Source organism: Lontra canadensis, unplaced genomic scaffold (assembly GCF_010015895.1).
Source record: "Lontra canadensis isolate GAN:19392208 unplaced genomic scaffold, GSC_riverotter_1.0 scaffold91, whole genome shotgun sequence".
Taxonomy (NCBI): domain Eukaryota; kingdom Metazoa; phylum Chordata; class Mammalia; order Carnivora; family Mustelidae; genus Lontra; species Lontra canadensis.
The window spans coordinates 6,360,453-6,385,620 of record NW_022631085.1 but is presented as its reverse complement, the minus strand read 5'-3'; positions in this window follow the sequence as shown (position 1 = coordinate 6,385,620).

The following is a 25,168-nucleotide window of genomic DNA, read 5'->3' as shown; positions in this document are numbered from 1 at the left end:
GAGAGGGCAGGAACAGGGGCAGGAACACCCCCCTTCGGAAGCCAGACCTGCAGCCCCGGGGCCGCAACTTCACCTCAAAGGCTCCTGGCATGAACGCAGTTTCTAGACCAAACTCTGACATGGCACTTCCTGTCTACCAGGGTTCCCAGCACTTATGTACATTAACTCAGTTGACCCTCTCAACAACCCTCTGAGATGTGCCCTACGATCTCCATCTTCAGAAGAGGAGACGAGGCACAGAGAGGTTGAGCGACTCGCCCAAGGGTGCAGAGAGGGGCTGTGTGCCCCAGCTGGCCAGCATCCCTCTGTCAGCCTAGACCACAGTCTCCAGAGCTCCCAGCCCCCTCTGGGAATTTCCTGGAAGATAAGAGTGTCTTTTGTTCTCATGAGGGGGCTCTCGGTGGGCCCCCGGATGGGGAATGCTCTCCCAAAAGACCAAGCGATGATTAGAAGGAATTTTCAGCCCCATCCTTGGCCCACAGGGAGGGGAGAGGGGCTGGAGACTGAGCTCACCACCCATCATGCCTACAGGATGAAGCTTCTGTAAAAATCCCTCAACCACAGGCTCCGGCAGGCTTCCAAGGTGAACGCATGGCTGTGTGGGGAGGGTGGGGCACCCGGCTGCTCGGGGTGGAAGCTGCTGTGCTCGGGACCCTCCCAGACTTCACCCCATTGTAACCCTCCATCTGGTTGTCCATAAGCCATAGGCTTCCTTTATATCATATCCTTGAGGGTACACTGGTCAACAGGGGTGTCCCTGAGCCATGCCAGCAAACTCTCCAACCTGGGCGGGGTGGGGTATGAGGAGCCTCAGGGGCAGCCAAGTCAGACAGAAGTGGGGACACTCTGGGGACCTGATATTTGTGACTGGTATCTCAAGTGGGGTCCTCTTGTGGGACCGAGCCCTTAAGCTGTTGGGTTAACTCCACGTAGTCAGGGTTGAAACTGAATTAAATTAGGGGATACCTGGTTGGTGTGTGGAGAGCTGAAGAAGTGGCTGGGGGAATCCCCACATATTTATTGTCAGACGTGTTGTGAGTAGAGAAACGCCTTTCTTTTATCCTCAGGGATTAAATAAGATAGAGCACGTGATAATACTCAGTGTTTCTTGGTAGCATTTGCCTTAACATGGTAATGGCGGGATTTATTTGGGTTTCGTGAGATAGAACTGAGTAGGGGTCCTCAAATTCAGAGGCTCTGTGGATTTGGAGAGGGGTAAAATATTACATCTTATTTCGTTAGCCTACAAGTGAAATTTAGTATAGAACTTCAATTCCTAATGTAGCAACACCCACAGGCCTGTGACTCTGCCACCAACAGGAATCACAGGATTTTTATAACCAATGATTGTCACTGTAGTTATACTTAGCTAGCTTCTTTTGTAAGCTGTGTATTTTATTTTGGAGCTATGGGGCACTGAAAAAGATCCTGAATACTCAACTCTAGTTACTGAAATGCATTCCCAAAACAAAGACAAAAGTGCCCAAGTGTTCAAGGAAAGGGTAGGGATGTTAGCAATTTGGAATGCATCAAAGATAGGAAGGCAAGATGAATGGAGAGATGGCAAGATGGAGGGATGGATGGAAGAATGGATGATGGATGGATGGATGGATAGATGGATAGAGAGATGGAAGGTTGGAGGTAGGTGGATAGATGGATGACGGGTAGATGGATGGAGGGAGATGGAGGGATGGAGAAATGGAGAGACCAAAGGATGGATGGATGGATGACTGGATGGAGAGATAGAGGGATTGAGGGTGGACGGATGGATGGATGATGGATGGACAGATGGATGGATGGATGGAGAGATGAATGGATGGGTGGATGATGATGAGTGGAAAGATGGGAGATGGAGGGATGGAGAGATGGAGGGATGGAGAGGCCAAAGGATGGATGGATGGGCAAGTGATAAAACAAATATAACAAAATATAATGAAGGTGAGAGGTACATGGCTGGTCGCTGGACAATTCTTTCAACTTTTCTATATGTTTGAACATTTACACCATAAAATATTGGAGGAAAATATTTTTAAAAGAGAAGAAAGGATGACACTGAGAAAGAAAAGAACATCCAACGTATGGGCAAAGATAGAAGATTCACCTTAAGGATCAGCTTTATCAAGTTCTCGTCAAAATCAGATTACACAAAGAAGGAAAAGAACAAAAGAAGGGCAAGAACCAGACTCAGTGCAGGTCCTGAGTAACTGTAAAATGAAGGGGAAAAAAACCCAGGTTTTCCTATAAGGAAATTTCAATGTCTAGAGCTGTGAACACGGTGGCTTCTGGTGACATGGGGACACTGCGCAGCTGAAACATGGCAGGTCAGAACTGACACGTGCTATAAGACACACACCCGGGTTTGAAGACTTGCTACAAACACGGAAACAAAAAAGGACGGAAAACACCTCAGGGATGTTTTTAAAATATGGATTACATGTTGACACATTACATTTTGGATATACTGGACTCAAATATACTGTTACAATTAATTTCCTCTGCTTCCTTTTCACTTTCCTAAACTCAGGTACGAGAAAATTAAAATGGCACGCGTGGCCTGCATCACTTACATTTCCACTGGGTAACACGGGTCTGCGGGAAGTGCCCACCGTGGAAACCCTCAGTTGACAAAGACACTGAGCATTTCTCCTGCGCTTGCGGAATTGTTCTTTCGCAGGCCAGCCAGATGGAGGCGCCCTGGGAAGGGCATCATTGCTGCCCTCTGCTTACCTTCGAGCTACATGGGGTTTTGGGGTTTGGGGTTTTGGGTTTGTTTGTTTGTTTTTTCATTTTTCTCATGGATGATACCTCTGGGAGATACACTGTCCAGCTAGAGCCCAAGATATTTGGAAACAAAGTAAAATCTTTACATGGGGTCTGGGGGTTTCACCAGGCTGCAGAGCGGGTCCCCGGGATTTGGGGACACATCCCAGTTGGGTTCTCTGCCCTCCTTCCCCTTGAGGGCCATGTGGTTTCTGACCATTTCTGACCGGATGGCTGTGCCACCCAAAGGCGGTCACCATGCCCACATGAGGCACCGTGTGACAGTCTCCTGACCCTTCTGTGTGGGCAGTGGCAGAGCCCCAACAGGGGCAGGAATGAGGATTGGCACTTCTGGTCCCAGCTTCAGATTAAGGAAACCGTGGGAGGAATCCGGCCAACGTGACAGAGACCCTCCTCCCCGCTGCTGGAGCCTGGCATGGAGCTAAGTCAGGGCCCTGCACCCTGATATTTACCCCAAAGGGAGCCTGGGCAGTGGGGATACCTGGGCTCTGGGAAGTGGGGCCCAGGCTGGGGTAGTTGTCACTATTGTCAGCAACTCATCAGGAGGCATTTCCCCGAATGGGGCCCTTTTGCTGCCCCCCTTTTCAGAGTTGAGCCTTTTTCTTCCTTATTAACACATTTTGAGCAGGTTCCAAGAGCTGGTGCCAGATGGACATGACCTCATTTAATCCCTACAGACCCTCCAGGGAGGAGTTGTCATCCCATTCCCTATTTTACTCATAAGGAAACTGAAGCACAGAGAGGTTATGTGACCGGCCCAAGGTCACACAGCTCCAGGCCTGTATTCTTAACAACCACTCCATGCTGCCTCTTGGAAGAAAGGCCAGAAACCCAGGTACAGCAAACAAACCCACCTCCACCCTAATACACAGACTCAAGGAGAACCCCATGCCACTGCGGGCATCACCACCCACCAGTCACCCAGCCAGACTCCCAGGAGGTGCCCCCAGCCTCCCTAATCCTGACAACACCCGGCCCCTTGTTCTAACCCCTCCCCTCACTAACGAGCCACTTGATTTCGCTGTGCCTCAGTTTCCCCACCTTTAGAATGGGGATAATGACAGGCCTATGTCAGAGTCATTACGCGGTTGAAGTGGGTTTTTTAAATTAAAATACACACATACCTACACATATATTAATATCAAGGCTTACTGTGGTCCTTGGCACAGAGTATGCGTTCAGCACTATTTAATAACTCCCTTACTTACTTATTATCTGTATCTGAAGCCCAGCGCAGTGGGTAGGACACCAGAGGCCCCACAGCAAATGTCACAGATCCAGCTGAGTCCCTCCCCAGCACAGGGTTTGGGGATGGCTTTCTCGGGAGCCCAGGGATGAAGCAGGCTGCGTTGGGGGCCCCACTCCCTCCACCTGCCCATAGAGCTCCCTCACCCTCCACTGAGGGCTGACAACACAAACCCCATCCTGCCCCAGGGTCTTTGCATGTGCTGCTCGGCAGCCTGGAATGCTCTTCCTCTAATACCCTGTATAGCCGGCTCCTTCCTATGCTGTATGTTTCAGCCCACAGGCAACCCCTCAGGGAACCCAGCACATGGCTCTCCTCCCAGGTGTTCCCAGCTGGATCCTGCCAGCTTAGCCCAGCACCTGGCAGGTACCCCTGGTAGGTACTCAATGAATGTCAGGGGGACGACCCCGCAAATGCATGAGCCAGTGAATGAACCAAGAAACAAATGGGGTCTGGTCGCGATGCTTGTTTTGCAGCCTGGGAAACCGAAGCAGATTTGAGGTGACTTCACAGATCACAGGCATTGTAGGTGACAAAGCCAGAGTCATCTGCATGGCTGAGGTTATTACAAGATGTTCTGTGAGGACAAAGGGACACACACACCAAGCAGACATGGTTCTAGCGGGCTTCCTCTTTGACTTGCCCTCAGCCCCCATGGGACAGGAAGCAGCACCCCAGCTGCTGAGTCACAATCAGGGGGCGAAGTACCTCATTTCCAACCACAGCACCAGGACAGGCGTTCCAAAGACAGCTCTGTCCCCCACCTCGGCTCAGCTAATGGCAAGGCTGCTCAGGGGAAAGATACTGCTGGAGAGGGAGGAAGCAAGCAAGAGGGAGAGAGGAGAGGACTGGTTTGTGGTGCGTTGTGGTCTGGACCAATGTTCGTCCCAGGAGCGGGGGCTGGGCGGCAGGACCACATCACAATTCCAAGAATCACTGGGTGTACCAGGTGCCTACACACTGCTGGGTGCCTCTTAATTCCTCATCGGCACCCCTGCGATGTGCACAGGACTGTTACCACCACTTTACAGGGGTAGAAACAGGGTTCGGAGAGGTTGAGGGCTTTGCCCGCCATCACACAGCTGGCCAGAATTCCTTCGGGGCTGGACCTCCAGAGTCTCACCCACAGTGCTCTGGCTGCTCATAAACCAGCCCAGCTGTGTGCCAAGGGCTTAGACTAGAACACACCACGGCCTTTAGAAGCCACCTGGTCAAGCCGGGCTCTCAGGACGCTCCATCAGCCCACTGAGCCTGCCTCCTCTCCCAGACCCGGTGCTAGAAGCCGGGGTGTTTCTCCCACTCTCCCTGTGGGTCGGAGCCCCTCCTCCTCCTCCTCTTGTCCCTCCTGTCCCAGGTTATTTTCCGGGATCGGGATCAGGACAGCACGGGACAGGTGGGAGGAGGATACCTGACTCCTCTATTCACTGGTACGGTCTCCTGCAGTGGCCCCACCTGACCCCCAAGCCCCTTGGGAGCCCCTTTTAAAGAGGGACTGATGCTGAGAGATGGACAGACAGTCTTGGATGCAGAGGGGGGACCCAGCCAGGGCAGCACACAGGTGGGATGCAGGCGCCCGCGGGGAACAGGGCACATACAGGAACTTAGGTAACTCCAGAGAGCAGAACAGGAATAAAAACGCTCTGATTTTCCACCTGCCAAACACGGCTCCCTGGAGGGCAAGTATGTTGCGTTTAAAGAAATACCAGGAAAACAAGCCTGGCTCAGCCTTCGGGAGCCTCGGAATCTTTTTTCTTTTTTTTAAACAGCTTTATCTGAGTACAATTCACATGCCATGCAACCCACCCCTTAAACGCACACCCGGCCCACATTATCCCGGGTTTTTAGTCTGTTTACAGAGTTGTGCTACCACCGTCGATGTTAGAACATTTTCAGTACCCCCAAAAGAAACCCTGTAGCCGTCACCAGCCTATCCCTTACCCCAGCTCACCGCACCCTCGGCAACCACTACTCCGAATCCCCACCTCTATGCATCTACTTACTGGGGACTCCGTTCGTATAAAGGGAGTCGTGCAATTCGGGTTCTGGTCACGGAGCGGTCGGGGCACCTGGGCAGGTAAGACAGGGTAACGCCCACCCCAGGGCCCTGCCTGCTGGTTCAGATGTCCTGGGGCTATAGGATTCTCCCCTCCCACCTCAAGATGCTGCCCAGGCCAGGAGGGTAGAAGAGCCCAGAATCCCAGGCCTGTCACCAGATTCTAACCTTCTGAGATGATCAGAAAACGGGACCCCTGTGGCACTGGCCTGTGTTCACCAGCTTCCCTGGGCACGGGCAGGTGAGCTAAAAAGCCATCCCTATCCAGGGGGAGTACCTAGTTGTGGTATGATCTGGACAAGAAACCGTCTCTCGCTCTTCTCATCTGTAAAGTGGGATAATCATCAAACCTGCCCTGAGTGCTTGTGAGGATCAGGCGAGTGGACGCGTATAAAACACTCAGCACAAGGCACGGCACATGGCAGAGGTCACACAAATGTTCCTCATCGGTGAGTATTACTGTCGTGGCTGCTACCCCCGGGGGTCGCCTGAGCAGCCCCCCCTGGGGGGGGGCAGGGGAGGAAAGTGACAGTGAGAGCTCGGTGCTCTGGGGAAATGAAGAATCATCAGATGGCCACTTTCTGGAAACTGTGTCCAGGGGCCAGGAAAACCAAGCTGGTAATCGGGTCCCATCTGTTGTCAGATGTCAGATTGTCAGATGTCACCCAACGCTGGTGCCCACGGCATGGTGGTCTTGGAGTCACCAAAGAAAAGGCAATGCAGTCAGTCACACAGGGGACAGAACAACGACCCAGCTTCAGCAGCTCTGGCCTGGGGGGGGCCCTCCTAGCAGCCCCTGGATGGCCAGAGGCCCGCACACCCCCTACTTGTCTAATGGAACGAAGGGCCCTGTCCCCTCCCTGCGGCAGACAGATGTCACAGGGCGGGTGGCAGGGGGCCATGGGCTGCCCACCCACACTGAGTCCACGACAGGGAAAGCCAGCCCACACAAGAGGAGAAGGGGCATTCCGGGCCCAAGTGGGGGTCTGCAGACTGCATGCCCCAGATCAACGCAGCTCAAACCCCACTATCTTCTAGAGCTAAAGGGAAATTCAGAGGGGATCTTGGTCCAGGGTCTCCTAGCAGCAGCCGTATGGACGTCTGGGGGCTGGCCTGGGCACCTGGTCTCTGCCCACCTGGTGTCAGCATCCCCCCCCCACCCCGCACCAGCTGTGACAACCAAAAATGTCTCCAGGGGGCGGGGGGTGGGGTGAAATCGGTTGAGAACCACTGATCGAGACAAACCCTGTCAGACTACAGATGGGAAAACAGAAGCCTAGAGAGGTTAAGGGTTCAGAAGGGCTCCCCTCGTTGGGGTCCCTATGTGGTGCTGATGCCACACAAAAGGCTCTCTACACTTCATCCTGGATCCCAGCCACCACCCTGGGAGGTAGGTAATACCACCTCCCTTTCAGATTTGCAACATTGGAAGCTCAGAGAGGTCAAGCAACTTGCCCCAGGCCACACAGGAGGAAGGCAAACATCAGAGCCAGACATCCCTGACTCCAAGCCAAGCAGCGCCTCTCCCCCACCCCTGTATACCCTTTCTGAGAGCTGAAGGTGAACTTCACGGCGGGAGTATTGGTAAACAGGCAACAAATGCTGGCAAATTCTTCGGTCACATCTGTCGACAAGTCTACTGTCAACAGCAAACATCTGCGTGTCTCTGCTGGGATCCCGTTGGCTCCTTCCCGTCTCTGCAGCCTGTCAGACAAGGGTGGGATGACATGCTTCCAAGCTGGTGGGCCACCCACGGCCCACATTATCCCGGGTCTTGGTGGGTACGCGGCCCTGGACTGCCTGTTGTGATAAAAGCAGCAACCAGAGCTGGAGGCGTACTCAGGACGTACCTGATTCAACACCTGAGTTCTCCAGGTGGGAAACTGAGGCCCAGAGAGGGGGAGCACTTTGCTCCAGGCTGCACAGGGAGGAGGACGAGCTGTGTCCACGGCTCGTTTGCTTTTCCTTAACAGCTTAATTGGGATATCATTCACATGCCCGACGATCCGCCCACTGACGGTGTACAACTCAGGGGCTTTCTGCTGAGTTATACAATTGTCACCACCATCCACACTACAACATCTCCATAGCCCTGCCCCCCAAATCCATACTCATTAGCAACTGCCCCCCCATTCCGGTTTTCCCCCAACTTCCCCTACCCCCTGCAACTACTGGCTCATTTCTGCCTGGATGGAAATGCCTATTCTGAACATTTCCTATAAACGGAATCATACAAGCCACGATCTTTAAGGACCAGCTTCTTTAAAGACTTTTTTTTTTTTTTTTTTTTTTTTTTACTTGTCAGGGAGAGAGAGAGACGTAGGCAGAGGGAGAAGCAGGCTCTCTGCTAAGCAGGGAGCCCAATGCAGGACTTGATCCCAGGACCCTGGGATTGCAACCTGAGCCGAAGGCAGACGCTTAACAGACTGAGCCACCCAGGCTCATGGGACCAGATTCTCTTTCACTTAGCACCATGATCTCAAAATTCACCTGTGTTAGAGCAGGTATAAGTGCTTCATTCCTCTGAAAGACTGAGTAATACTCCATTGTGTGCCTAGACCACACTGTATCCATTCATCTGGTGATGGACATTGCTGTGGTTGCCATTTGGGTGTTTTCTTATGAATTCCCGTTGATTGCCAGCTTCCCATGTGCCAGCCTGAGCACTTGCCTTGCAGACAGATCCCACAGCGCTAGAGGAGGCAAAATGGCTCCCATCTCACAGTCAGGGAAACTGAGGCTCAAGGATGCAAATCAGAACTACTCCCAGAGGACCCAACCTGGCCGCCTGGGGACTGATACAGAACGCGTGATTTGGTTTGGCCTGGGAAGGATTCCTCAGTTGTCTGAATTAGCTGCCCACATTGGAAACTTGGAAGTTTTTGTGTTAAAAAACAAACAAACCAACAAAAAACGTTCTAGCTTCTTTGGAAGAAAATAAACAAATAATAGGAATCACAAGATCGGGCCACACAGACACACTGCCTTTCCCCTTCTAGGAGGTTGGGGACAGCTGCTGAAGGCTGATGCCATCCCCTCAGGACAAAACTGTGTTCTCTCCTACTCCTCAGCCCACCTGGTTAGATGGGACTAATCAATGCGGCTCACCCAAGACCATCCTGGTCCCAGTTATAAACCGAAGGCCTCGTGCCCAGGAAATCCCCTCCATCCCAGACATACCGGGACAGTCGGTCACACTGCTGTCTCTGAAGCCTCATCATCTGACGTTCCTGTCACCCAGCTCTGCCCCCCCACCCCCGCCAGCACCCTGCCCTACAGAACCTCACCCCTTCCTCTGTCAGGTGGCTGTTGTTCTCAGCCGTGATCTCTCACCATCTCTCCTTCTGCCCACATCCTCCAGGGCTGACGCCAAGCCCTACCATCCTCAGCAAGATGAGAAAAATGAAGTCTGAATTCTTCTCTAACCTGGACTCTCCCCGTCGATTCATCCTTTCTCGGGAGACAGGAGGCCGTCCTGCTGGTGCAAACGTCCTTCCTTTTCTGAAACCGTGGGAGGGGGGTAAATGGCTTGGTGAGGCTTTTAACGGGTTCGTTAGCAAAAATAAGACATTAGCAGTCTCCCAGCCACCCTCAAAAAATTTTCTTAATAACCTTTAAATTTTAATAGACTCGAGACTTGGAGACTGTGAGTACGGTTCAGAAAGTTACACACTCACACCCACTTCTATTATTCCGTGGGACACAGGTCATGAACCAACACTGACTCACTCTTATAAACTATATACAGTCTGTGCTTTACTGGGATTTCCTTAGTTTTTCCTAATATCCTTTTGCTGCTCCAAGATCCCAGCCGGGACATCATGTCACATGTAATTGTCACGTGTCCTTGGGCTCCTCTGAGCTGGGACAGTTTCTCAGACTTTCCCTGTTTTGATCACCTTGACAGTTTTTTTTTTTTTTTTAAGATTTTAATTTATTTGACAGACAGAGATCACAAGTAGGCAGAGAGGCAGGCAGAGAGAGAGGAGGAAGCAGGCTCCCCACTGAGCAGAGAGTCCGATGTGGGGCTGGATCCCAGGACCCTGGGATCATGACCTGAGCCGAAGGCAGAGGCTTAACCCACTGAGCCATCCAAATGCCCCAAAACCTTGACAGTTTTGAGAAGTATTCGTCATGCAGTTGCAGAATGTCCCTCAATTGGGATTTGTCTGGTGTTGTCCTCATGATCAGAGTGCAGTTGTGCATTTGCGGAGAAAGACCACTGAGAAGGAAGATCATTTTGTCACAGTGCATGTGACGATGGGTATATGTCTTCAAGATGACCTTGGTATTGGCCTTCACACTGAGCTGATCGAGGCACATTACTTGGAAATTTACAGAGGAGACTTAGCCCTCTCCCAATTAAAAAAAAAGTAATGGTCAGCAAAGCCCTGAGGCTCATCTCCATCATCCCCCTCCCCCTCCGTCTGCTCCTAGGCCCTCCAGGTCTCCCTTGTAAAATGGGGTAAGAACTGACTCCCCAGGCCGTGCAGTCTTGCCTGCCTCCCCTCCCTGCAACCGCCGCCTGTGACAGCAGCGCTCTCTTCTGGTCGGGTGCCTCTTGACACCCTCGTGATTCATCCCTTGCTCTCTTCCTCCCCCTGCAGGCCATTCCGGGAAGGGCAGCTCGGGTTGAAAGTCCCCAAGCGGAAGACCAGAACCAAGTTTCAAGATTTGGGCACTCCTGGGTTTGGATCTGGGCTCTTCCACCTACTAATGGAACCGTAAGTATGCCCCTGACCCTATCAAAAATTAACCCAATGCTCTGTCCTTTGTAAAATGCAATATAACATTTTTTATATTTTTATTTGTGGTTGAGTTATAAAACCCTTACTGAAAAAAGCAAAGGCCCACATCTTAAGTCACAGTTCAACGAGCCTGCACAAAGAAAACACACTCGTGAGCTACACGGGATGAAAACTGAAACACTGCCGGCATCCCAGAAAATCCCACCGTTCTCTCTCTCTGTGTGTCAAATAAATAAATAAAATCTTAAAAACAAAAACAAAACAAAACAAAAAAACCTCAAGAGATGAGCTGCAGGACACCTCGCCCTTTAGGTGCCACCTGGTATCTAAATCATGATGATCCCCAATCACTGTTCTCTTCTTTGTCCTCCCCAAGTGTAGCCTCCAGCCCAAATTCCAACACCGCATCCCAAGTATATAAAAATTAATTATATATTAATTAATTTATATAAATATTAATGCCCTCCTCTTGGCTGTGATGTAATGTGCACTGCAAACCACGGGTCATGTAGGAAGGCACCCTATGTATGGCTCTGGGATCCTTTCCTCTTCCACACTGCCCACTCCTGGTCAGTGGCAGTGTCCTTTCCTCGCAGCTGTACTTGTAGTCCATGCTGAGTGTGGTAGAATGACCAGCTAAATGACCGGTGACCAGAACATCTGGGCCTCTCTCTGCTAACATCTGCCCAGGAAATTACTGCCCCTGAGGCTTGTCCATTGTACATCCTCTATACAGTCATTTCCTTCCACCCACCCCTGGGTCCCTCCCCGGGGAAGCCGCTCTCTTGAATTAGTGCCTCGTCCTCCAAATGGCCCATGTCTCCTCTCCAGTCTACCCTCCAAACTGCAGCCAGGGTTCCGTTTCTAGAACACAGATCTCATGAGACACTCCCCCGCTTGCAACACTCCATGGCTCCCTAGCACCTTCAGGATCAAGTCACACCCTCCCCAGCATTCAAAATAGTCTTACATCTGTTGGAATGGCTATTATAAAAAGGAGGGGGGGCAGAGATCACAAGCGGCGGCGAGGATGTGGAGAAAAGGGGACCCTCGTGCACTGCTGGTGGGAATGCAAGCTGGTGCACCACTGTTAAGGACAATACTATGGAAGTTTCTCAAAAAATTAAAAATAGAACTACCCCATGATCCAGCCATCCCACTTCTGGGTATTTATCTGAAGGAAATAAAATCACTACCTGGAAAAGATATCTGCAGCCCCATGTCCACTGCAGCATTATTCCAACAGCCGAGACATGGAAGCAACCTAAGTGTCCATCAGCAGAGGAATGGATAAAGAAAATGTGAGCTATATATATAGATATAATACCGTCCCACTATAAAGAAAGAAAGAAACCCTGCCATTGGTGACCACATGGAGGGACCTCGAGGGCATGGCCTTCAGGGAGATAAGTCAGAGAGCAAGACAAACACTGTGTGATCTTGCTTATATGTGGAATCTAAAAATGCTGAGCCCGTAGATAGATACAGAGGACAGGCTGGTGGTGGCCAGAAGCCAGGGCGGGGGTAGGGAGTGCGGTGGGTGAAGGTGGTCAACAGGAACAAGCTTCCAGTTCTAAGACAAGTCAGTCCCAGGGATGTGATGTACTGTGCGGTGATGCTAGTTAACAATGCCGTGTTGTATATTTTGAAGCTGCTAAGAGAATAGATCTCGAGAGTTCTCATCTCGAGGCTCCCAGGTGGCTCAGGCGGGTAAGTGTCTGACTCTTGATTTCAGCTCAGGTCTCGACTGCAGGGTTATGGGATCGAGCCCCGCTCTGGTACATGCTGAATGTGGATTCTCTCTCTTACTCTCAAAATAGAAGGAGAAGAAGACGACGACGATGACAAAGAGCTCTCATGTCAAGAAAAAGAAATGGTAACTAGGTGGGTGGTAGTAGACATTAACTAGATTCCCTGTAGTGATCATTTTACAATCTATGTCTTTATCAATCATTATGTCATAGACCTGTCCTCTCACCCTGTGTGATGCTTGTGTCTGGGCCTTTGTACATGCTGCCTCTGCTTCCTGGAAGACCTCACCTTTACCTCCACCCACTACGTGCCTTTCGGGACGCAGCTCAAATGTCCCCACTGCTGAAAAGACCTCTCCTTCCCACTCCCACAGACCTCTCCTGTGCTGCCCAGAGAAGAGTGGGTTCCTCCTTCAACTTGTCCTTCAAGTCTTTGCCCAGGCTCCACCTCCTCCAGGAAGCCATTCCTGACTACCCCTACACCCCCAGAGTCCTTCCTTCAGTCTTCAGCACTTGGCATGCTGGGCTAGGATACACTGATTGCTTTTGGTCTGTCTGCTTTTGGGGGCTGTGAGCTCTGAGAGGTCAGGGACTGTGTCTGAGGACCCAAGTGTCTCCCCCCACCCAGCCAGGGCCCGGCAGAGAGGAAGAAAGCCAGTTGGGGGTTAGTAGATGGACAGATGAATGAGTGAACAAATGAAGGATGGATGAATCAGTATGGCTAAGCGAGCCGGAGCTGACCGGCACAGGAAGGAGTGCCGAGTGCCATTTCCAGGGGGCTCTTGGCCTTATGGGACGTGGAAAGGGCTTTGCTCTGACAACACAGCTTGGCCTCTTTCCTGCAGTCCAAGCCTTGGTTTCTCCATATGCAAGCTTGGGATGACAGTGATCCGTTTCTCAGCTGGTTGTGAGGATTGAGGGGGTCACATTGTTGTTGGTTCTACCTGCCAAGTTCTCACAGCCTGGCCCCCGACTGCCTGATGTTGGAGCTCATGGGCTGTTTAAAGTCGCCCCCATGATGGGATATGAGGAAGGAGTGTCTGGGACACACCATGCCTGGGGTCATCCAGCTGGGAGACCCGTGCTCTCCGTCTCCAATCCCCTGCCACCACGGCAGGCACCAGGCTGCTCCTCTAGACCAGCACCAGGAAGCCTTGTCCTGGATCTGGGCTTTAGCCTGCCACAGGCCCTTGGACTCCGCAGCCCCTCCTGCATCCCTACTCCACCAGTGTCCTCCACCAGTGTCAGCCCGCTGTCGGTGGGGACAGCCACTTCCTCCACCAGCCAGCCCCGCACCCATCACAGCAGCCCTAAGACTGAGCTCAGCTGCAGCCATCGGGCCCCTGGCACCCCCTCCTGGGGTTCCCGTCAGCCTCTCCACTTCATCCCAGCCCTGAACCCAGAGCCCCCTGACAGCAGCTGGGCGGGGCAGGCCCAAGGAGCAAAGGAGACCCCCACACAGCCCAATGTTCCTAGGCAGCCCCTCCCTGCCACAGACACGCTGACAGAGCCCTTCTGCAGACATGGCTTCGAGGGGGCCCCCCAGCCACCCAGGAAATGGGAACTCTGAGCCCTGTTTTCATAGCAATGGCAGCTGACATCTACTGAGCCCTTACTATGTGTCAGCCCCCTGCCTCCACTGATTTAATCTGAAAAAACAAAACAAAACAAAATCCCCATGAGGCTGGTTCTGTTCTCCCACCTTCGAAGTGGGAAGCCTGAGGGTCTGGGAGATGCTGTGACTTGCCTCCCACTGGGAAGTGTCAGAGCCAGGATTCACACCCACCCTGGAGCCCACGCCCTGTCCACCTGACATGGGAGTGGGGGGGGTGCGTGGAGGGAGGGAGGGGAACAAGACCTGAGGCTTGGAGGGATTCCAGCTCTGAGAGATGCTCCTGATGTCAGAGGGAGTGTGCTGAGCAGGGGAGGCGGCGGGAGCAAAGGCGTGGAGGTGGGAGTCAATGTCAATGTCTCTCTCTCACAGAGGGCATCTGAGGGACTGAAAGGCACCCAGACACGCACACACACATAGGCATGTGTGCACACACAGTCACACTAACCCGTGCATGGATCCCATGGACAGGTCTCATACTGTGTGTGTGCGTGTGTCTGTGTGTGTGCATGCTGTCAGGAAAAAACGATGAGATATTTTGAAACAGGCGAGACAGATGGCTGGGGGCCTTGCTTAGTGCTTGGTTATCTTGGCCTCATCTTCAAGCTGTGCTGACAACTCAGTTAAGTTGTAGCGAACGGATTGTTATGCAAATGATCCTCAGCCACAGAAACACAAATAAATTGTATCCGGCACAGATACACTTGCTTATCACCCTGTGGCTATCGACCAGCTTTGCACCTGCTTGTACATTCCCGCCAGCACTCCTGATTGAGGACACACGTGTGTGATTTTTAATGCTCCTTTAAGTTGGCTGCTACAGCTTATTAGTTCCCCCATTAACGGATGAGTTAGACAGAATCTCAAGGATTCTATGTTTGCATGAGACTCATGAGTTTATAAACCTCTGTCACTGGGCTGCAAGTCCCCCGCCATCCTGCCCGTCGCCACCTCTGACTGCACACGGCAGCCCCCTCGGGCAGGGATGCCCATGAGACATTGGTCAGTGCTTTCCACCTGCCCAGCTCTGGACTGAGCCATTTAAGTGTCTGTGCTTGTGACATCCAACGCTCCTGGGAGGGAGGTGTTCTCCTTACCCCCACCTGGCAGATGGGGAGACTGAGGCTCAGAGAGGGTGAGAACGTCAGCTCGGCAGGAAGTGGCAAGGTCGGCCTTTGAAGCTCAGCAGCATGACTCCTGCACGTGCTGCACGTGCGGTTTCCTCCACAGCCTACAAGTAACAGGGGTAGTGGGGACCTCCCGCCTGACCTAACTCAGGCAGAAAGCAGTCTGGTTGTGAAGGATCCCGTGTGCTTGGGGTGATTTTCTGTCAACCTCTGGGACCTGGCACCTGTGACCTTTATGGGTGCGAGTGAGGAGCGCACTGCAGTGCCGGCAGGGGACCACCTCCTGCTTTCCAGCCCGACTTCCCCTCAGACTTGGTCCCACAGTACGGGCCAGCATATCCCACTTGCTCCCCAGAGAAGGTGGGAACCAGGGCTCCCGAGAGTCAAGCCCCAGCACTGGCACGGAGAACATGGAACATGATCAGTCCCCGAGTACTCACTGCCATCGCCAGCCCCATCTAGGACCATCGTCCTCACTCCCCGGAAGCACGTCCTGCCTCACCCCCACCGGACAAAGGAGAGGACTGAGGCTCAGAGAGGTTAAGTAACTTAGGGATGGTCACAGGGCAGAGCTGGAATGAGAACTCAGGCCAGAGGGACTCCTAGCGCTGGGACAGATTCAGGCTGCCTTCCCAACGCCCACAGGGTCACTCTTATCCCAGCCAGAGCCCAGAGGGGACTGTGAGCAGTCAGCAGGGGTGGACATGGGTCCCTTGGTCTCTACCTGTTTCCTGCCTGGGGATATAGGCAGTCCTTCCCCCCGCACCCCTCCTAGAGGAGGGGGTGGGGAGGGAGGGGCCAAGGGAGATGATTGGAGAGAGTCCTCATCAGGCTCTAGGCCCAGCATGGAGCCCTGGGCTCAAGGGCCCAAGGGCTCAATCTCAGGACCTTGAGATCATGACCTGAGCTGAAATAAAGAGCTGGATGCTTAACTGACACCCCCCCAGGCGTCCCTAGGCAGTCCTTTCATGGGGAGCTGGCAGTGGGCGTGCCAGGCAGGCCAGACCCACCGCTGCGCCTTCTCCAAGAACAGTGTGGGGTCAGCATGACTTCCCGGTCAGCTGCAACCAGAGCACTGCTGCTGGAGGGGTGCCCCTCCACACTCAGCCTCTATCCCCCCAGCACCGTGACCGTGCTCCCTCCGCAAGGTTAGCTCATGGGCTAAACTGCAGTAGAAGGTTAGAAAGAGCTGCCCCCCTGGTGCTTCCTGTCTCAGCAAGTGGTACCTCCACCCACATGTGTGCACGAGCCAGAACGCGAGGAGTCCTCCTTACCGCCTCCCTCTGCTCCCCTCCCCCACTGTATCCAAACCCTCACAGTGGCAGACTGCCGGCTGTGCCCCAACTTCCACCTGCCCTTTTCCCACAGCGATAGACCCTCCACTGTCTAGCTAGGCAAGGCCACTCCAAATTAAGACTACATCTCCCAGCCTCCCTTTTTGCTAGGTGTGGCCAAGTAATTAAATTCTGGCAAATGGGGGGCGTCTGGGTTGCTCAGTTGGTTAAGCATCTGACTTTCTTTTTTTTTTTTTTAAGATTTTATTTATTTATTTTTGCGAAAGAGAGAGCAAGCAAGCACAAGCTGGGGAGGGAGGGACAGAGGGAGAAGCAGACTTCCTGTTGAGCAGGGAGCCCAATGCAGGACTCGATTCTAGGACCCTGGGATCATGACCTGAGCTGAAGGCAGACGATTAACCGACTGAGCCACCCATGAACTCCCAGCATCTGATTCATGATCTCGGTCTTGTGGGATCCACATTGGGGTCTGTGCTGGGTGTGGAGCCTCCCTGGGATTCTCTCTCTCTCTCCCTCTGCCTTCCTCTCTCTCATACTCTATCTCAAAAAAAAAAAAAAAAACTGGCAAATACGATGTGAGCAAAAGTGAGGTGTATAAATTCCCAGTTCTGCCCTTACAGGAAAGGGTATGTCCTCCTCCTTCACTCCCTTCCCTTCTCCTTTCTCTCTCCAGTAGTTGTAGTTCAGGACACAGTGTGATCTACTTAGACTATAGGAACAAGGACAATAGCATAGGAATAATAGCAGAGCAACAAGGTAGAAGGAGCCTGGGTCCTTGGTGCCTTGGAGCAAGAAAACCAGAACCAGAACACGTGAACCAAGACTGCACACGAGAGAGAGAGAAGAGAATTCTTTCCTTCTTTTTAAACCAGTACTTTGTGTCTCTGAAGTGGCAGCTTGGGATCTGTATTCCAACTAAGAGAATCACCAGGTTCTGTGCATTTTACCTCCTAATTATTACCCATGTTTATCTACTTCTTTCAAATCTCCACCAACTTCACCCCAGACAAAGCCATGACCCCCTCACTCTCCTCACTTTCAGAGTTCCAGCCTCATGGGCCTTCTGTCAATTACTTGAATGTATCATGCTCACTCCTGCCACAGGACCTTAACACATGCCACTACCCGGAACAATTTTTCCTCCTCTCGTCATCTAACCATCTCCCACTTATCCTTCAGATCTTGGCAGGACCACCACTTATTCCAGGAAGCTCTCAGTGACTGCTCTGACTACATGAGAGTCCCTTTTCTCTCTTTTTTTTTTTTTTTTTTGAGAATCCCTTTTCTGTACCCCCGTAGCACCACAAACTCCTATGTGATATGTACTACAGTTAAAATTAAAAATCCCATGAGGTCCTTTCAATTTTGCTGAGAACCTAAAACTGTTCTAGAAAAAGAGTCCTAAGGAAAAGCTAACCAGAAAATTCCGTGAGATTGGGGCACCTGCATGGCTCACTCAGTTAAGCACCCAACTCTTGGATTTCGGCTCAGGTCACGATCTTGGGGTCATGGGATCAAGCCCCACGTCAAGTTCCATACTTAGTGTGGAGCCTGCTTGAGATTCTCTCTCTCCCTCTGCCCCTCCCCCGACTATGCAGGGGTGCTCTCTCTCTTTAAAAAAAAAATACCCTAACCAAAATATGAAATCATGCATGCACAGGAAAGGAGACAATCTAAACATCCACCAAGAGGAAATCAGTTGACTCAACTGTGGACTGCCACGTAGGAGAGCATCACGCAGCTGTACAAAGGAGCAGGGACACTCTCCAGATACTGCACTGGAGTGATCTCCAGGGTATGTGACTCATGTGAAAAAATAAAAACAAAATGCACAGAGCAGAAGTGTGTATGCAGGGTTTGCTGTCTTCTCATTATGTCTGGGGTATATACACATTTGCTTCTTTTTTCAAAAATAAACAATGGAGGCAGAAAACATAAACTAACAAAACTAGCTACCTATGAAGGAAGGAGACACCAAGTAAAGGGAACAGGAGTGGAAGTTAGACTTTCCTGAGGGTATCTTGTTTTAGAGTTCTTATTTTATAAATGTAAACTGTTTACAAAAGTGTAAGCAAAGACAAGGGGAAACAATCTCTTTAAATAAAAAAAAAAAACACCAACAGGAATGAATAAACCTGGCTGAAAGTCAACTTGGCAACTACACTAAGAAAGATCATTGGAAGTATCTTTCAAACAGCCCTTTGTACATCCTTAATGGGCTTTATAAGGACCGCAGAGCCACAAAGAAACAGAACCACAAGGCAATCTTCAACTGCCCTCCATCATTCTGTAATAGGTACTAATTATATTAGTATCGTTTCTTGGAAACTATTAGCTTTATAAGATAAAGAAGATAAGAAATCACATTAATGTGTTAGAAACCAAGATTTTCTGTGTAAGAAAAAAAGAGATGCCAAACAAAATCAAAGAAGTTCAATGAAGACCTCATAATCTTAAATGTGAAGGAGTTCTCAGTTTCTCCAGCTTGAAGCCTAGATTCAACGATAACCCAACAGCAGTGAGAACCCTGAATGTCTAGATTGTGGTCCCTAATTTCCACTGATCACCAGAAGGAACAGGACTCCTGTGAGAAACAGCTGATTCCAGGTAGAAAGCATGTAAGATGATCCTGGGCCATGCTGTCAAGCAAAAATCAAAGAAACCGTCAAAGGCTATGGAGGTGAGGTCAAAAGGATGCAGGACAGGGAGCTAAGGGGCTTCCATTTAGTTGCGCTCGGCATGGTTCTAGGAAAATTACTTCACCTCATTTTTAATCCTTACAACATGCCTTATAAGAGGACTGTACAACTATGCTCATTTTACAGATGAGGAAACTGAGTCCCAGGGAGATTAAGTGACCTGCCCAAGGTCATGCACTGGGTAGGTGGCTGAGTAAGGATCCGAACCCAGGCCATCTGGCTCTGCAGTCCATGCCTTTAGCCATCCTCTCAGCTGCCCCTTCATTAATGTTAAGTGTTCAGCATCAAAGCAGAAAAGGAAAATAAAGGGGTGCCTGGGTGGCTCCATTGGTCAAACATCCCACCCTTGGTTTTGGCTCAGGTCCTGATCTCAGGGTCCTGGCATTGAGTCCCACATCAGGCTTTGTGCTCAGTGGGGAGCCTGCTTCTCTTCCTCTCCCTCTGTCCTTCCCCCTACTCACTCTTTCTCTCTCTTAAATAAATAAATATTTTTAAAAGATTTTATTTATTTATTTATTTGACAGAGAGATCATAAGTAGGCAGAGCAGCAGGCAGAGAGAGGGGGAAGCAGGCTCCCCACCTAGCAGAGAGCCCGATGCGGAGCTCGATCCCAAAACCCTGAGATCATGACCTGAGCCGAAGGCAGAGGCTTAACCCACTGAACCACTCAGGTGTCCCTATAAATAATTATTTTTTTAAAAAAAAATAGGAAAATTAAAACAAAACAAAACCAGCCAGAAGCTTGAAAGAGCCCAGTTGTGGGGAGGGGCTGGGGGCTCAGTACCACGGACAGCACCCCCAATCCTTTCACAACCTCATCAGTTCAGATATGCCTAAACCCAGTGTGCTTGGGCTTGGATCAAGGACCAGCTGGGGAGTACTTGGACCCATATCTTGGTTAGCTGCTGCCCAAGCTGCCATCACGCCCAGCCTCCCTAATGGCCACTCCTCACATCCCCCTGGCCTGCTTGGGGCCACCCTGGCTCTTTCCAAGACCACCACTGAAGAGCAGGGATCACCACGTAATTCTTCATGACGCCCAGCCAAGGGGCATTCTCACCACCCAGATGGGGAAACTGAGGCTCAGAGAGGTACTGCACTGACTAAGGTCAGGAAGCTGGGAAGCAGTTGTTTCTGGTATTGTCCCCCTTGCTTACCCCTCTTTCCTCTTGTTGGCTAATCGTCGTTGGAAGGCTGAGCGTGGGTGCCGGTGGCCCATGCTGAGGAGTGAGTCACCCTCATTTTGTGTTTGTGTGTATGTCACCTCCCCAGCTGCAGCTTTGAGCTGAGGAGAGGGGTCTGGGCACATGAGCTGGAGGCAAGAAGGTCGCTTTTCCCAGCAAGAAAGGAGCCCCCTGGATGACTCCTGTCCTCCTCCACGTCCACACCCAATCAAGTCTATGTGGGTGCTGTTCCGTCTTCCCCAAAGCCACCACCCTGGCAGGCCACCATCAGCTCTAAGAGGTGGGCAGATATGCTTTGAAGGTGGGACTGACAGCACTGTGACGAAATACAGAAATGGATATATTTAGCTACAGCTAGCTTCAATGTGCCTCTGTTTTCTACCCAGACCTAATTTTCTTTCTTTTCAGGCAACCAGTTAAGATGGAAATCCCAGGCTCTCCACAAGGCCAGGAGGCTGGACCAGCCCTCCCCCAATCCCCACCCTCTACCCTCGACCCCCACAACTTCTGCTTGAGGCCGTTAAAGAGGCAGGAAATCAATGATCACAAGCAAGAGCTCCACCAGGTCTGTAATGATCAAAACACGAGGAAATAAAGAGGGGGAGAATCATTATAGCTTAAAAGGGATTTAAGAGATCCATCAGCTAGATGCAGTGTATGGACTCAGCCCACCGGTGTGAACCAGCCACCCATAAAAAAATACATTTAGGAGACAATGGTGGGAAGATGCCATATTAGAGGATATTATACAATCATTAACTTTGTGTAGGTGCGAGAATGGCAATTAAATGAAAATGTGGATATTTAAGGGTGAGTTCTTATCACTCAGAGATACATTTGGAAGAATTTATGGATGAAATGACCTAAGGATGTGATTTACAGCAGGATAATCCAGCAGGGGTGGGAGGCGGGGGGGGGCAAGTGGGCGGGCGGGAGGGGGCACGGGATGGCAGTGAATCAAGGTCATCTACGGGAAGCCGCCCCTAAAAAGAAAAGAAAAGAAAAAAAGAAAAAGAAAAGAAACATAGGGGAAGTTGTATCTTTCCCAAAAGACACGTTTCACAGGATGGCAGAAAACACACCATGTCTGGAACTGAGCCATGGTGGTGGTTGACCGGTGCCCAGGGGAACGTGGCGGGACCTGCCCGTTGGCCCACTGAACAGTGGTGACACCTGCTGATTATTATACTATTATTGTCTTCTTTCCTTTTGTGTGTTTTGCGGGAGGGGTGGGGATGAGGGTTTGGACTCTATGAGGTGGTTCAAACCCCGCCTCTAACATTTCTTGGACCTTGGCCACTCACGCCTCCACCACGTGCCTCAGTTTCCCCATCTGTCAAACAGAGGATGATAACGTCGGTCTGATGGCAAGGGGGGGGGGGTTGTTGTGAGCCACACGACCTAACACTCAGAACAGAGTCCAGCATGTCACCAGTCAAAAAGAAACGTTAGCTCTGATTACTGCTATTAGGAACTAGTGCCTGTGGCATTCTTTACTTCTCATTTGTCTGAGCAGATCAGGATTTGGAACCCCACCCCAGGGTGGGGGAGGACACAGGACACCTGCTGACCGGCAGGACCTGGGGGGTTCCTTGGGGACACCAGGCTTGTTGACGCATGGCACATACAGCAATCACGTGAGGTCTATCTTCAGAGAAAGTGCCCACAGACCTCAGTGTGGCTTTCTCTAGATCAATGATAACTTGGCACAATTTAATTTCCTCCCTTTTCCTCAAGATAGAGGGAGAGAGAACCACTACCTATGGGGTGGGTGTTAAAGCTGCCACAAGGCCCATCAAGGGGCATTGAATGACCAGCCCTGGGAAGAAAGGGAACAGTGACAGAGGATTCAGAATGGCTCTGGGGTGTCTGGATCAGATACTGGGGAGCTGGTGGAGACATTTATCCTAACGGGGGACATGAAAGGAGGAAAGGGACATGGGAATCTATAGCTCCTTCCGTTACAAAGCTGTCCCAAGGCTCTGATGGGACTGGGTGAACCTTGAGGATGGCTCTGAGCTGGGTTCAAATCCTGCCTCTTGCCTCCTGCCTTCTGCGCCACGGGGCCTTGAGTGAATCCTACTGTCTTCCTGGGTCTCCTGATCTGTAAAATGCCCCAGCTGGGAGGGTCTGTGGGCCTCAGGCCTGGTGCACTGTGGGAGGTCCGCCCATGTGGACTTCACCGTGAACAAGAGTTCCCCTCTCCGGGTCAGGTCTCGGGGAAATCCCACCCTAGGGAGGACCTGTAACCGGGGCAGAGGGAGCAGTCTCTGGAAAGACCCTGGGTAGGGCTGCAATGGGGCCCTACAGGTAAGGGGGTTTCCTGGGTAGAGGGGAAGGGAGATTCAGGTGGCTTACGGGAGTGAACCTCTCCCTTCTCCAGGGTCACAGTCACCACGGCCTCCACCCTTGGATGGAGAGGCCTCCATCCTCTGGCTTCTTTGTTCCCACCTCCTGACTTGGCCATGGTGTATCCCCTGCCTGGAGTGCTCTCCTCATCAGCCTTCAGGCTTCAGCTCTATGTCCTGGGTGGGGGGGGCACACCCCGACCCTTCTCCGACATAGCCCGCAGCCCACGTTCCCCCTTACTCTCCATCACTCCTTACGACACTGACGCTTCTCTGAAATGAATCATGCAATTACTTGGTTCACTTCCATGTTCCCTGCCTCCTCCTCGGAATGTCAGCTCTTCCTGTTGGTGACCTGTCCCCAGGACTTGGCATGGGCCTCCTGAATGGCTGGAGGGACATTCGAGGGCGGGGTGGGACCGAGCAGGGCAGAGGCTTCCTGAGAAGGAGTCCCAGGTCCCCAAGGAAGCCTGGGGACAGCCGTGGGTCAGCTCCCAGCCCAAAAGGCAGGCAAGATTCCCCCCCTCCCCAGGGTCACCCAGCAGCACTCCGGAAAGGGTGGGGCTCAAAAGTCTCCTCCCAAGAGGGCCTGTTTCTGGGAGGGAGATGGGTGTTGGCTCCCGGAATGTGTTTTCCCTGGGAGACAGGGTCAGCACCCGTTGTGTCCCCCAGGCCCATGGCTCTGGTCCCAAGACTGTTGTCTGGCTGGTGACTGGTGGGCGGTTGGGCACAGAAAGCTTGTCAGCCCTTGTTCCAGGCCTCACCCTGAGTCCTCACATCTCTCTCTTTGCACTGGGCTAAAACTCTCCCAAACTCCTTTTCTCTTCATCCCTGCCTCAGTCCAAGGGACTCAGGGGCTGTGGGAGCCTCCTCCCTGTTGGCCCAGTCCCTCTGATCTGTTTTCCATGAGGACAGACCGACATAGTTAGCTTTTAACATTTGACTGGGGTCCCATCTCCCCAGGGATGCCAAATCCTTTCATGGCCTCGAATTTCTCTGAGGATACAGGTCCGCTGCCCTCTCACTTCTGCCCACAGCCTCTCACCCTGATCTCTGTGTGCCTGTGGCATCTCTCCCATATTCCCCTCTGCATCTTCCATGACCACTGGGCCTTTGCACCTGTGCTTCCTTCGGCCTGGTTGGTTGTTCTTCCTCAGCTTTCAGATTAGGCTTTAATGTCACTTCTTCCAGATATCTTCTCAGAGCCCTGGCCAGGTCACATACTCTGTTACACGCTCTCGTGGCACAGTATTTGCCTTTGGGGACTGTATGGGGTAGTTATATAACTATTCGTTTAACATCTGCCTCCTCTCAGACCTCAAGTGCCCTAGGCATGGGCAGCCTCTCTTCCCTGCTTCTCCCAGGACCGCACCTGGTATCTCAAAGTTTGGGGGTCGGGAAGAACCCACTGTCTCTGGGCTGCACAGCTGGCACAGATTTGATCCCAGCCCTCTGGGGCCTGCAGAGTAGGAGCTCAGGGCGGACTTCCTGGGCAGAGTCTTAGACAGTGGCAGGGGAGGGATCTGAAAGGCCAGGGAGACAGCTGGAGGCTGTGGGAGTGGCCCACGTGCAAAGACCTGCAGATGGGCGAGGACAGGAGCAGCTGTTGCTATGCATACTGCAATGCAGGAGGGAAGAAAGGGACAGAGGGAACAAGGACAGGTGGAAAGGCAGAAGCACCAGGAGACTCTGAGCAGAAACTCAGAGCCTAGAGCTGCCTTTCTGCCTCAGCCACTCACTTCCCTCTGGCCTCCCAGCCCGGCAGTTCAGGACCTGCTGGAGACAGGCTTGCCAGCTCCCACATCTTCCCTCAGGAGCCACAGCAGCAGGGACAGGGACTGGAAGGGGCCCAGGGCAGGGTGGGCAAAATGGGTTTTCTTCAGCGCGTCAGGAATCAGGGAGCCCTGTGCGGCCACCAGCTCTGCTCTGAAATGATTCTCAGTTTCTTGCGCACCCCCATGGGCCAGAGTTCTTCCCAAGTGCTCAGCCGGCCCCTGGACCAAGCCCATGCTACCTACAGATGGAGAAACTGGGGCTCAGAAAGGTGGGGGCGTCAGAGTTGGGACGAGTCACCATCAGGCCTGAACCCAGAGCCTGCGTGGCTTAAAGCCCAGAACAGCATTCCCCGAAGAGCCCGTTCCACGGGGGCAGTGTGGTTCTGGGCCAAGGCCCTCCCTGAGTCACACGGGGCCCATCCGGGCTCACAATGCTCACAAGACATCAGCTACCCAGCTAAGCTGCACCCTCACCATACCTAGGAAGCAGGCACTGTGGTCATCCTCTCAGCCCCTTCCTCTGACAAGGCAGGCACACTGCCTGGGGCC